The sequence below is a fragment of the Gavia stellata genome, chromosome 20 (genome assembly GCF_030936135.1).
Source record: "Gavia stellata isolate bGavSte3 chromosome 20, bGavSte3.hap2, whole genome shotgun sequence".
Taxonomy (NCBI): Eukaryota; Metazoa; Chordata; class Aves; order Gaviiformes; family Gaviidae; genus Gavia; species Gavia stellata.
The window spans coordinates 10936595-10947904 of NC_082613.1; positions in this window are offsets into that span (position 1 = coordinate 10936595).

Here is an 11310-nt window from a genome sequence, read left to right on the forward strand (position 1 = left end):
GCCAGCAGATTACCCACAGCTCCTCCTGATAAATGCTGATATTTTGGGGTGCTTGTTTACTAGTTGTGACAGAAAACCAGGAAATGGCTGGGATTTTATGCTGGAATGCAACTCTGTGGTGAGTGTGGTCAGAAATTCGGGAAGTCCCCCAGAAATGCCAACTCTTTTATTATTGGTCAGAAAAGAGAGAGCCAAGGGGAAAAAAAAAAACCAACTGTCAGACAAAGGAGGAATCTGACAACATCTGTCTCTTTAAAATCACCTATAATTGCCTGAGAAAAAGGAAAGCAGCCCAAAAAGCACTTACATGCACTGCGAGAAGAGATTATTCTGTCTGAGACTGACTGTGTCAGCTTTGGTTCAGACTCTTGTTAGATCCTGGCAAAACTGTGAATATGCATGAAAGAAAAGACCTTTCCTAAGTCTTTTTCTGCAGAGAAAGCCAAAACTGGGCTATTTCAATTAAAAAAAAAGATGATAGAAAGTTTGAGTTCTTGGCTGTCTGGCCATGCCTTTTCAGGTTAGCATGGAAGCTGCTGCTCTGCTAAGATGGGGAGGCTCTAGAAAACTTGTGGCAGCCAGAAAGTCCATCAGATGTAACTGGTGGCTGGGCAGGATAAATGAAGTTCTGCAATCATAGCTGGACCTGTCTTACTGTTCAAAATTAAGGAACCTACTCTGGTAAATGCCTTTAACTTGCAACCTGGGAAATGGAGCTGGGATAAGCAGGTAAAAAACAATTAAGCAAAAAGACAGTGGCACAAATAAAGCAGATCACAAAATTAACAGCAATTAACATATTCGGAGTTGTGCTCTTGAAGTGTCTTTCAGCAGCCTGATACATGCTCGTTGCTTCCATTACTTGCGGGTGTAGTTCATTTGTGAACATACTGTGTTTAGTACTAGGTGGTTGGCACAGGAACGGTCTCCTTCGTGTCTGAAGAGCTCAATCTTTACCATTCTATTTTCTTTTCAAGATCTCCCTGAATGAATTCAAAATTGCCTTTCAGCCTTTCTTTGACAAATCTTACTGTGAGGAGTAGAGAAACCTCTTCCCCTTCCCTTATAAAAACTTTCACTTTGAGCATTTCTTGCTACTGTGCACAAACTGTCTGTGATAAGAATGCAGATAGATGCTGTGGTCACATCTTCCTTCCTCTGGCTGACAATGAGCATCAACCATTTCATTTCAGAAAGGATGGCACATGCTGACATTCCTACTGGTGTCAGAAGGATTACTTTTCTGACTACTCCTACTTACTCTCAAGGACAATTTTGGAAAGAAGACAGTCAATGAAGCTGAAGAAAACTGTCTTAATGCAAATTAATATTTTCGCGTGACTGCCCAAATGCAGTGCTTGCTCTGTTCTAAGAATTCAGTAACAGAGCTATGAAGAACTCCTGAAATCTCCCGGTTTTAAGCTGTGAATTTTGAACTGCCTAAGATTTAGAAGTTTGGCTCAGTTTGCATAGATGCTCAGAAGATGATGCTTTCTCCGGTCTGCAGAGGGAGCAGATAATTTTCTAAGGAAAAGTGTTTGAGGAGAGTTTCAGGAAAATATGAAATCATGTGTGGATTGCCTGTCAGCTGATGGATCAGGCTTTTCCTCTGGGATGAGGAAAAAAAGAAGTATGAAATGGGTAAAGGGGAAAGAGGTGAGGAGAAATACTTCCCCCATCTTACTCAGGTTTTGCACACATTCACTTTTGGCTGTACAGCCACAGGACCAAGTTTTTTCTCTCATTTATCCCAGAGAAAGTCTGGAATCACTCTTCTAGTGTTCACAGGTACCTTCTTGCCTCCAAAAAAGTCTCCCCTTGCTTTTTCAACCTTCTCCTCAGCTGAGGCTATCCTCACAAGGCTTTGCATCACAGCTCAGTTAGGTCTTTAGCCACCACTTCTGCAGCTTCTAGTTAGAGAAGAGCTAACACTCATCCTGGCGCTCCTTCCTAGGGCTCATCACTGCAGTGCTGTTGGCATCGTGCAGTGCTGTTGGCATCACAGCTTGCAGACTATGTTTTTCCTGGCCATGCTGATGATAGGGGATTACCGCAGCAGAGCTGGGCTTGGCACAAGCCTCCAGAGCCAGGCTGGCAGGAGCACTGCGGTTGCAGGCGGTCCTGGCAAGGGAGATGTCACAGCTTCCAGGTCCACTAACCCCTCCTACCCTGTCACTGAACTGGGACTTGCATGAAGAAGTTTATTTGGAAACCCTGTTCCCTGATGAAACTTGTTTCAGGTATAAATGTCCTTCTCTGCCTTCTGTTAGCGGGAGTGTTAGGATATTTCCTTAACGGAAAAGGAGTAGAAAAGAGATTTATCTAATGGGACAGGTCATTTGAAGAGCTTTAGTTATCTATGCCTAGTTCCTGGCAGTCCCACAGTTTCATTTGGTGATCTTTAGAAACCATGGAACCTCCTGCCTCAGTTTCTCCAAATATAAAAAGTAGAAGCCTCCCAGACATGCTGTGGAGCTTACTGGTTGTCTAAAACTTGCCTGGGAATGAAAAGACTACCCTTTGCACCCATGGCATCTTTTGAGTCAAAGGTCTCAAAACTGCTTTGCAGAGATCACATAGCCCCAAAGCCTGGAAGTCAGGCAAACAGGATGATTGATTCAAACGGGGCGAGGGTGGGACAGACAGACATCCATCTCAGCAGTACCATCATCTGATGTAAGTACTGGGGGTGTGTTACTGGGATTAGCGTAGCCCTGGGGAGGGAAGGGTGGTGGGCTGCCAGCACCTCTCTGTGTGCTTTGAGAACAGCCCAGAGCCTCATCCTCCGGCTGGAGCAGCCTCACCAGCCAAGCTCTTCTGACTGCGGTGGGAAATGACCACACCGAGCTGTGGAGGTGCTTGTTGGTGGTGTCCTGCCCCGGAGCCGGCTGCCCTGCACTGAGGTTTGATAAACAGTTTCTGCAAAGCCTTCAGAAACTTTTTGGGTGGAAGTCATGCTGGCAGAGTAGTCTTTAACATTATTATTCTTCTTTGTTATCATAATGATTGTTTTGAAAGATTTGACTTGCTGTTTTTCAAAGAGATTTTCTACCTGATATGCAGAAAACCACCCGAGGGGGAGGAAGAACCATCTCCAGTGAAAGGCTCCCAGTTACAGCCCAGAGCAGAGACAAACCCCTCTTTTATTTTGCTAGTCTACCTGCTTTACAGGCTGATGACTCAAAAGGATTCAAAACCTCTCTGTCTCTCCTTTTCAGAGGTAAAACATTGGGCTTGTTCTCTCGCTGTGACCTCCAGGAAGTTTGGCACATTCCTTAAGTCAGATTGACCCCAAGTTCCTTTTTCTGATGTTTTTGGATTAAGCCAGACTTGGCATTCACGTGGGCTAGGATACAGTCAGCATTCCCCAACTGTGATAGTTTGTCATGGGTCAGCACAAGTGAAAGTCTGTTCAGAAGAAGGTCGCAGTGCTGCAGCAGGGCTTCCTGCAGCTTAGTACTGAAATGCGTTCAAGCAAGAGGAGGGGAGCGTGTCCGAGTAGGTTGAAACCCTGCGGGTGCCACAGACCAGCCCTGATGTGCTGTGATACTCAAACATACTCAGAAATGCATTAAAAGCTGGTTTATGAACAGAATATCTGCTGGGTGTTTCAGGCTGCCTGGCCCGCTGCACACGCGCTGTTGTCCCACGCTGGGTTGTGCAGTGTATTTCTGTGACACAGGCTGATGCTTCCGGAGCTGTTGAGGCCGGTCAGACACATCTTCCGTTACTCACCTCGGTTCTCAACCCGCCAACCATAGCTCCTCCGGTAACTGAAACCAGACAGAACTGGAAGTCTGGGAATAAATGCAGCCTGGAGTACAGCAGGAGGCACTGCTGTCTCATTGAGGGAAGATCTGAGGTCTGAGATCTCATCTCTTTATCGATGAACCAGGTATATCGTGTGTGAGACCCCGAGGAATGTGTTTGTGCCACTATACTGGGGTCAGATAGTAAGCTTAGATCCATGGCTCTTAAAGCTTCCTTGGAGAGTGCTTGATTCTGCTTAAACCTCTGTGTATCTAATGCCGTAACATTGATAACTTCTTAGCATCCTGCACTCCAGCTGACATTAACTATGATTTCTACATGTTATTGCTGAATGTGGTTGTATCTATGGGTGCTTTTTTTTTCTTTTCCCTTTTTACACTTGACTAAGAAGGCTGCAGGAGTATTCTGGATTTAACTTGTTTTCTGTCCATTGATATTTCTAAGTTAAGAAACACAAAACAGTTACAGGAACAGGCCTTTATAGCATGAAGGTCAGACCTGGGAATAGATTTTTTTTTTTTTTTTTTTTAAATTTAGAGTACTTGGAGTGCTTACATCTTATCTGAGCAGTGAGGAGTGCTGGATCTTTAATAAAGAAATTCTTTCTTCATTCATCACTGGAACAACTGCTGGTTTGAAATTACAAAATTCAATGTTTAGAAATTCTGAGTAAAAGTCTGATTTATGACATTGTTTCGTTCCACCTTCAGTGTTGCCTCTTCTTCCTGAACCCTTCCAGCACCTCCCAATGCCAAAAGCACCTCCAAAGTAGATATACTAATGTTGGTGACCACCAAGTTATGTAGATCTACTCTGGTCAGCACTGGATTGCAGAAGGTGAAGCACTCCAAGAGGTCATTTATTATAGTGTTTCAGGTGTGGTTACCACAGGTGGAAAATATTGAGTCTCCGGCACAGATACAGCAGTGTAATCTTGTCCCTGAGCAAAATCAAAAGCTCTGAACAGAGACTAAAGAGATGAGAACCGAGTTACCTTTCTTATAGACTTGCTGAGGCTGTGGGCAGGTCTGACAGTAAGAAAAGCATGAGCTCCACATTGGATGGCTGGAAGGATTTGTGCATTTAAATGCAGGATTTGTCCATTTAAATGCAGCATTAAGAGGAACCTTAAGCACCTGCTTGCTGTGACCAAAGTTAGAGTTAGCTATCTCTGCCCTTCCAGGAGCCCTTCCTTTGCAGGCATCACGGTGGCATCATCAGTAGCTTTCTTGCTGTGGCTTCCTGCGTCTTAACCATTGCAAGGTGCCTTTTGTGAGTTTCTTCAGAGTTTAGATTTTTTGAAATTAATTTCCAGGATAGGCCATATTTCATACAAAAAAACAGAGCAAAAGAAGGAGTGGAAACAGTAGAATGGAGTGAGAAGAAAGCTCTAAAACTCCAGAGACCTTTCAGTTACTTTTAACTGTCCTAAGAGACATTATAAATAACTATCACAAGCCCAGTTTTTCACCCTTCATTAGGTATTCCAATCCAGCTGTATTTATTGATGGTGATTCTCCAGCTGAGCAAAACTTCACCATTTGTAGTACTTGAGAAAGTCAGTGAAAGACTAAATGCAGAGCTGACGTTGGTAGACAGAGCACAGACCATAGCCAAGAAAGCTGTATTTCTGGCTCCAAATAATATTTTCCAACCCCCTCCATAGTCAGAGACTTGCCAGATCCCCATTTAACTTCTTAAATTATTGTATGTAACACCTGAAATCAAATGTAGACATGACTTTGTCTTTAAGCAGGGAGTCAGGTTTAAAATTATGGCACCTAAGAGCCAAGGGAAATTTTCTAGGTGCTAAATTTGGCTCCGGAGCTGCCATTTCCCAGCACAGTAGAATAGTTCACCCCAATCCAAGAGGTCACGGCAAAGCATGAATGAAGGTGTTAATGTAAAACCCCAAATCCACAGACTTCTTGATTTATGGAGTTGACTTTGCTTTCTAGGAACGAAGAACAAGAATTGTTAGACATGGGGATGGAGAAATAGCTTTTATGTTTTTCATGTCACAGGGCTTAGATTTGCCGTTTGTTCCTGTCACTGATAGTTCAGGATGCCGCAGATGAGCTGTGGTTTGCGGTGGTTCATGGAGCCTCCATCAGTTGTGGCCGTGGCAGCACTGAAGGTGCTCTACCAGGCAGGGAGCAAGAAGAGGGACTAATGAGACTGTGAATATGTATATATGCTAATAGAGGCACATGGGCCTCTATGGACCAAAAATGAATGGCATAAAATCCTGTTGCTGTTGACCTCCAGGACTAAACTGCTCCTGTTCTCAGCCTCATCCTCTGCTGTAGGGGTCCAGGAGATGTTTGTAGCTATGGCAGGGCAGGCGTACCTCCAGTTATCGGGGTCTCCAGCTTGTGAAAAACCTCGGGAGTAAATTTACCGAAAGGCAGGGTCAGTGCAGGGGGAAGGAGGGACAGTTCATTTCACAGCTCCTCTTCTCCTTCCCACATTAGCATAACTCATGTGATGGGTGCTTTGTGTTACAGGATGGAAGAAGTTGTACCACTCCAAGGTCTGTCCCCTTCATTCCTGTTAAAATAATTGCAGTCTCTACCCCTGAAGGCCTTTACCTACTGAAAGGCTCTGCTGATCCTGAAATAAGACAGTGAAGTGGGAAAATACAGAGAAGAAAGCCTGAATTTGAATCAGGGCAGAGTAGGTCAATGGGATATTTAAGCATGCCTGGTATTGCATAGGGATGAGTCCCTCTGCATCTCCCCGGATGGCACCATGATGCTGTGGAGCTGCTGTAACTGTGCAAACTTCTGAAGCTCTGGCCTCAGCAACAACAAAAAAAAAGCGACAGAAAGAGTTTTCCTCCAATAGCTCCTCCTCTGCCCTTGGTCTCTGTAAGCTACAGTGGGTGACCGCAGTGTGAAGGTAAACCTTGCATTGACATAGAGAGTGATGAATGGTTTCTATCCTGAAATCCAATCTCTGAAATTGATTGCACCGTCGCAGTAAATCCATTATTGGAGCAACCCATTTTACCAATACCACATTTCAATAATTTATTTTAGAATAAAAGGCTTTTTAAAGTATCAGATGAAATTAAGACCAGTTCTTTGATATCTGTAAATACTGGAAGCCCTGCTTCAGATGGAAGTGTCATAGCTACTTCCTGAAAGCAAACCTATATTTAATACAGATAACAGGCTAGAGAAGGGGGAGGGCTAAGAAGAAGGGAAGGAATCTCATTAAATGTATGCACCTCCCTGTTTGGAAATGGTCAATTCTGTGATCTTTATGTAGGCAGAATTGCTCAATGGCTTATATTTTGAAAATCTGCAGACCAGTATTTAATAAATGTAGAGACCAACAGTTCTGTGAGTGATGTCTTTGCACCAATGTTCAGACAGGCCAGCATGCTTTTATTCAGAACTAGTTAGGTGGCAGATACAAATATCCAAAGCAGATCAGGCCATAAGTCCATCTAGCCTTGCACCCTGTCTTTACGAAGGGTTGGTAGTGGGTAAATATAAGACAACAAGAGCAGCCTGTGTCGTCCCGTCACAGCACCTGGCGAGCTAAGCTGGAGGGACTTCCATTGAGGTGCTTCGTACCCTTTGGTAGACTTCTTTATTTCTTTTACATCTAAAACTGTATGAAAATCAGAGCATTAAATAAGGGTTAAGCCAAAAGGAAGATCACATTGTTCACAGTAGTCAGCAAGGATAACTAGCAAAGGTATCAACTTTCTAATTCTCCTTGTTAAGGTTTTGAGTTTGTAGCTACCTACAGACCTGGTTATTTATCTCTAATGTTATGTGTGGGTAGCTCTCAGGAGACTATGTATTTCCCAAGAAAGCGTCATCTACAGACCCACTGGATTTGCACAATCCAAAATTTGCTTTCTGGTACTACGTGCGTATGTGTGTGTTGACCTGGATGGAGTAACCCAGTGCCTACAACAGTGTTGAACAACATCATGTGAGCCCAAACATCAGAGACAGAAAGGTTGGGCAGTCCATTTTGACTGTAAGTACGGACTGTCTCTGGTGATGTCTTCCAGGATATTATTCTTAGATGATACATCACTGAGTTACTGGGAACTGAAAAAGGTAAAAATGAGACAGTACACTTCATTTATGGGTAATTTTTATCTTCCTTTGAGCATTTTCAGAAGTAATGCTCTTTCTTAGTTGATGAAATGACGATTTGTAGAGCTTTGTGCCTTTTCCTATAGGTCTTACTTGAGATAACAAAACAATCTGAAAGGAGCAGCAGCACCCATGCCCTGCCTGTGCACACACCTCCTGTCTTTGGCAGCAAACACTGCTATAAAATAAATTCACCGGCTGCTGAAAATAGGCTCTTGCTTTTGATGAGACTGTCTTTTTTTTTTAACAATTGCTCTCTGGTTATGACATGACACATTAACCAAATGTTGTGTTTATAACCATGGCTATTCCCCCGCACTATGGCCGGACTCTGTATTGCATCCCTCCTCCAGGCAGAGCCGCGCTGACCTGTTGTAAAGTAGCCAGTGCTGGTTTTAAGGCAGTTGGAGGTTTCTGTGTTCACTGTGCGATGCTCTGCAGCTATCAGAGCACTGAGTAATGGGATCTGGGTTTAGGAAGCTGAAAGAAGGGAAGAAGTCAAGCAGGGGTATATCCCCATATTTAATAAACATGTAACATTTTATCCTCCATCTTCTGCCTGTTTACAATACAAATAAAATAAGCTGCCCTTGGTGTGACATTCCTTGCATTTTTACATCAGCTTAACCCTGGAAAAGCTTAATCCTGGTTTAATGGTCTTTTAATAGAAGTGGTCAGTAGTTCGGTAAATGTTTAAGTGACAGGTTGACAGACGTGGAGTTAACACTTTAATCCTGGCTGCAGGCCAAATGGCTACCAAGCTGTTTTTTCTTTAAACCTGAGAGTGGGGCATTTATTTCCAACTCAGCCTCAGGTTAGCACTGGTGGCTTAGGCAGCAAAGTTTGCTCTGAATGTTTACAGGAGGAAAATGGCTGTTGCCATTGGGCTATCAAGAGGTACCTTTGGGTGGTGTGAAGCATTTCTATCCCAAACCTTTGACAGAAAATATCCTTTTCTGCTGCAGCATGCAATAACGTTATTACAGGTGGGTCTGAATGCTCTGTAGAAAGACTGTCTTTCTCTTAAATCCTATAGACTTTTTCTGTATGTGATTGCTATAATACAGAATCATAGAATCAGTTAGGTTGGAAAAGACCCTTACGATTGTCTAGTCCAACAATAAACCTAACACTGCCAAGTCAACCACTAAACCATGCTCCTAAGTGCCACGTCTATGCTATCAAGAATTCTATAAGCAAAGTGTTAGATAGACGTTTCTCAGAATAAGCAGGTACTTATAAATGTTGTAAATAACAGTGTCTCTATGAACTTGGAATCTTGGATGAATTTCTCACAAAATCAAGCATGGGTTTAGAGCTGAGCTTTTGTGATAAAACCTGGACTATAGCCTGATGCCCTTGTAATCCAGATGTTTGCCTCCCCAGATCATGCTGCCTCCTGATCCAGCTCCTTCCCCAGCTCTGGAAGCGCACATCTGGTGCCTGTCCGTATGCCTCCCTCCCCGGTTGTGCTGGTGCAAGAAGAGCACAGCCCTGCTCAAGTAGCTAAGGACTGAAGTGAAACAAAAGTTAAAGAAAGAGACTGATGCTTCAGGCCGCCTGTGAATCCAGTGCGGTTCTCGGAAGAAAGAGCAACATGCTGGGGTCTTATAAGCCTCAGCTATGCCATCATTTGATTTAATGCATTTCTTATGTCAGTAGTTCTCTGAAAAAGACTGAAACAATTTCTTTTATGTTCCAGACCATATTTTGCTTAGCTCAATCTGTTAAACAGTGAGTTTTAATTTTATGGGAACAGTCTTTCTTCCTCTACAGAGGCGGGGTTTAACAGATTCATTACTTGCTACCAGCTTACGTGGGAAGCAGTGAGTTAGTATGAACAGACAGCTTGAACATATTTCAACTAGTAAAAGAAACTTTATATTTTTTAAATTTACACACCATACTTTTAGCTATGCTTTATTTCCCCCTTCATTTTGGAATTTACCCTGCTGAGATTTTTGTTATATGTTCAGCGTGTATGTGTATGTTTGAATATATGTCTGTATATTAAGTATATACAGTTTGGAATGACCTATTCACAGATGGATAGATTAGAAAAAAGTCTCTCCCAGTGATTGACAGTTGCACTCAGACCATGGGGATTATGGGGGATCAATGAGGATTATCTCATTTACTTTCATTAACCCTTGAGTTTACTTTGCCAGTTTTCTTCCGCATGCCACTCAACTGAAAGTTAACAGTTTCTTTTAACAGTCAACTTTGCTGCCAAAGTCAAAGGCTGGTTTTTAAAGATATCTTTTAGTGCTCTAAAGTGGTTAGTGATAAAGAGAGATATGTTAAATGTCAGTAAGAATTGATGCTCTGCACTGCTATAAAAAACCTGTTTCAGAATTTATCCATTTTATCTAATTAACTCAGCTCAATGGAAATAAATTTAACTCCTATGGGCATTTTCTTCCTAACATCCCACAATTTCTTTGTAGGAACCTTTGGGATAAAATTGAACAGAAAATTTAATTCCCTTCCCCTATGGTGAAGGGAATTCACTGTTCACTTAAATTTAGTACTTTCACGCATTACACATTGTAAAAAAAATTCCTGTTGGTGTTCAAGCTACACATCTAATTCTTGCTGGTGAGAGATACCAGTGTGAGACCTTTGGGAGCCGAAGTTAAAAAACAGGTAGAGGAGATGGCCCTTGGAGGACCCTGCTTTGCCCTTGGCCTTTTTGTGAGGTTGCTAACAGGTGCCACTTCGCACCAGCAAGGTGGTAGTTTTATTTATGTTGATACATACCACAGGAGAGAAATCCTCCATTATTACCATTGCCAAAGCCAGGTCAACTTCTGCCAGTTTTACAAGCATGGAAGGAGAAGTTTGGTGAAGGACCTGGTTTTACACTCAGAGTTCTGTTGGCAGGAAATAGTCCTTCACTCAGGCTTGAAGGAGGAATATTTATCAACATTTTCTCTGATTCCAAATGTATGGTGTATGAAAAACCTCCCGCTTCCTTTCCATCCCTTCTCTCCCAAGGCCAAGAACAAAATAAAGGTGATACATGAAATGTGAAGCCTTCTGGTATCTTGGAAGAAATGAGTTTCTTTGCTGATACTGTGCAGCACAGTTGCTGATGTGACTGCATATTACGTGTGTAATACTAATAACAAAACATGGAGAGAAAATGACTTAATCCCACTTTTGATCCCGTGTGACTCTTCTAGGGGAATGTCCAGTTTTCAAATATGTGGAACTAAATGCAGAGTGGATATGTATATCCACGGAGGCTGAGCTCAGCCCAGAATCCCCTGGATTAAAGGCTGGATATAATTTTCATTGTTCATGCTTTGCACAACTGTCTACTGTATTTCAAATCCTGTGTTATTCACTTGCAGATCGTGAGTGAAAGATATGGCTGGACGTGTCCGGACAGATGCTACACTGTACAGTGCTCCAC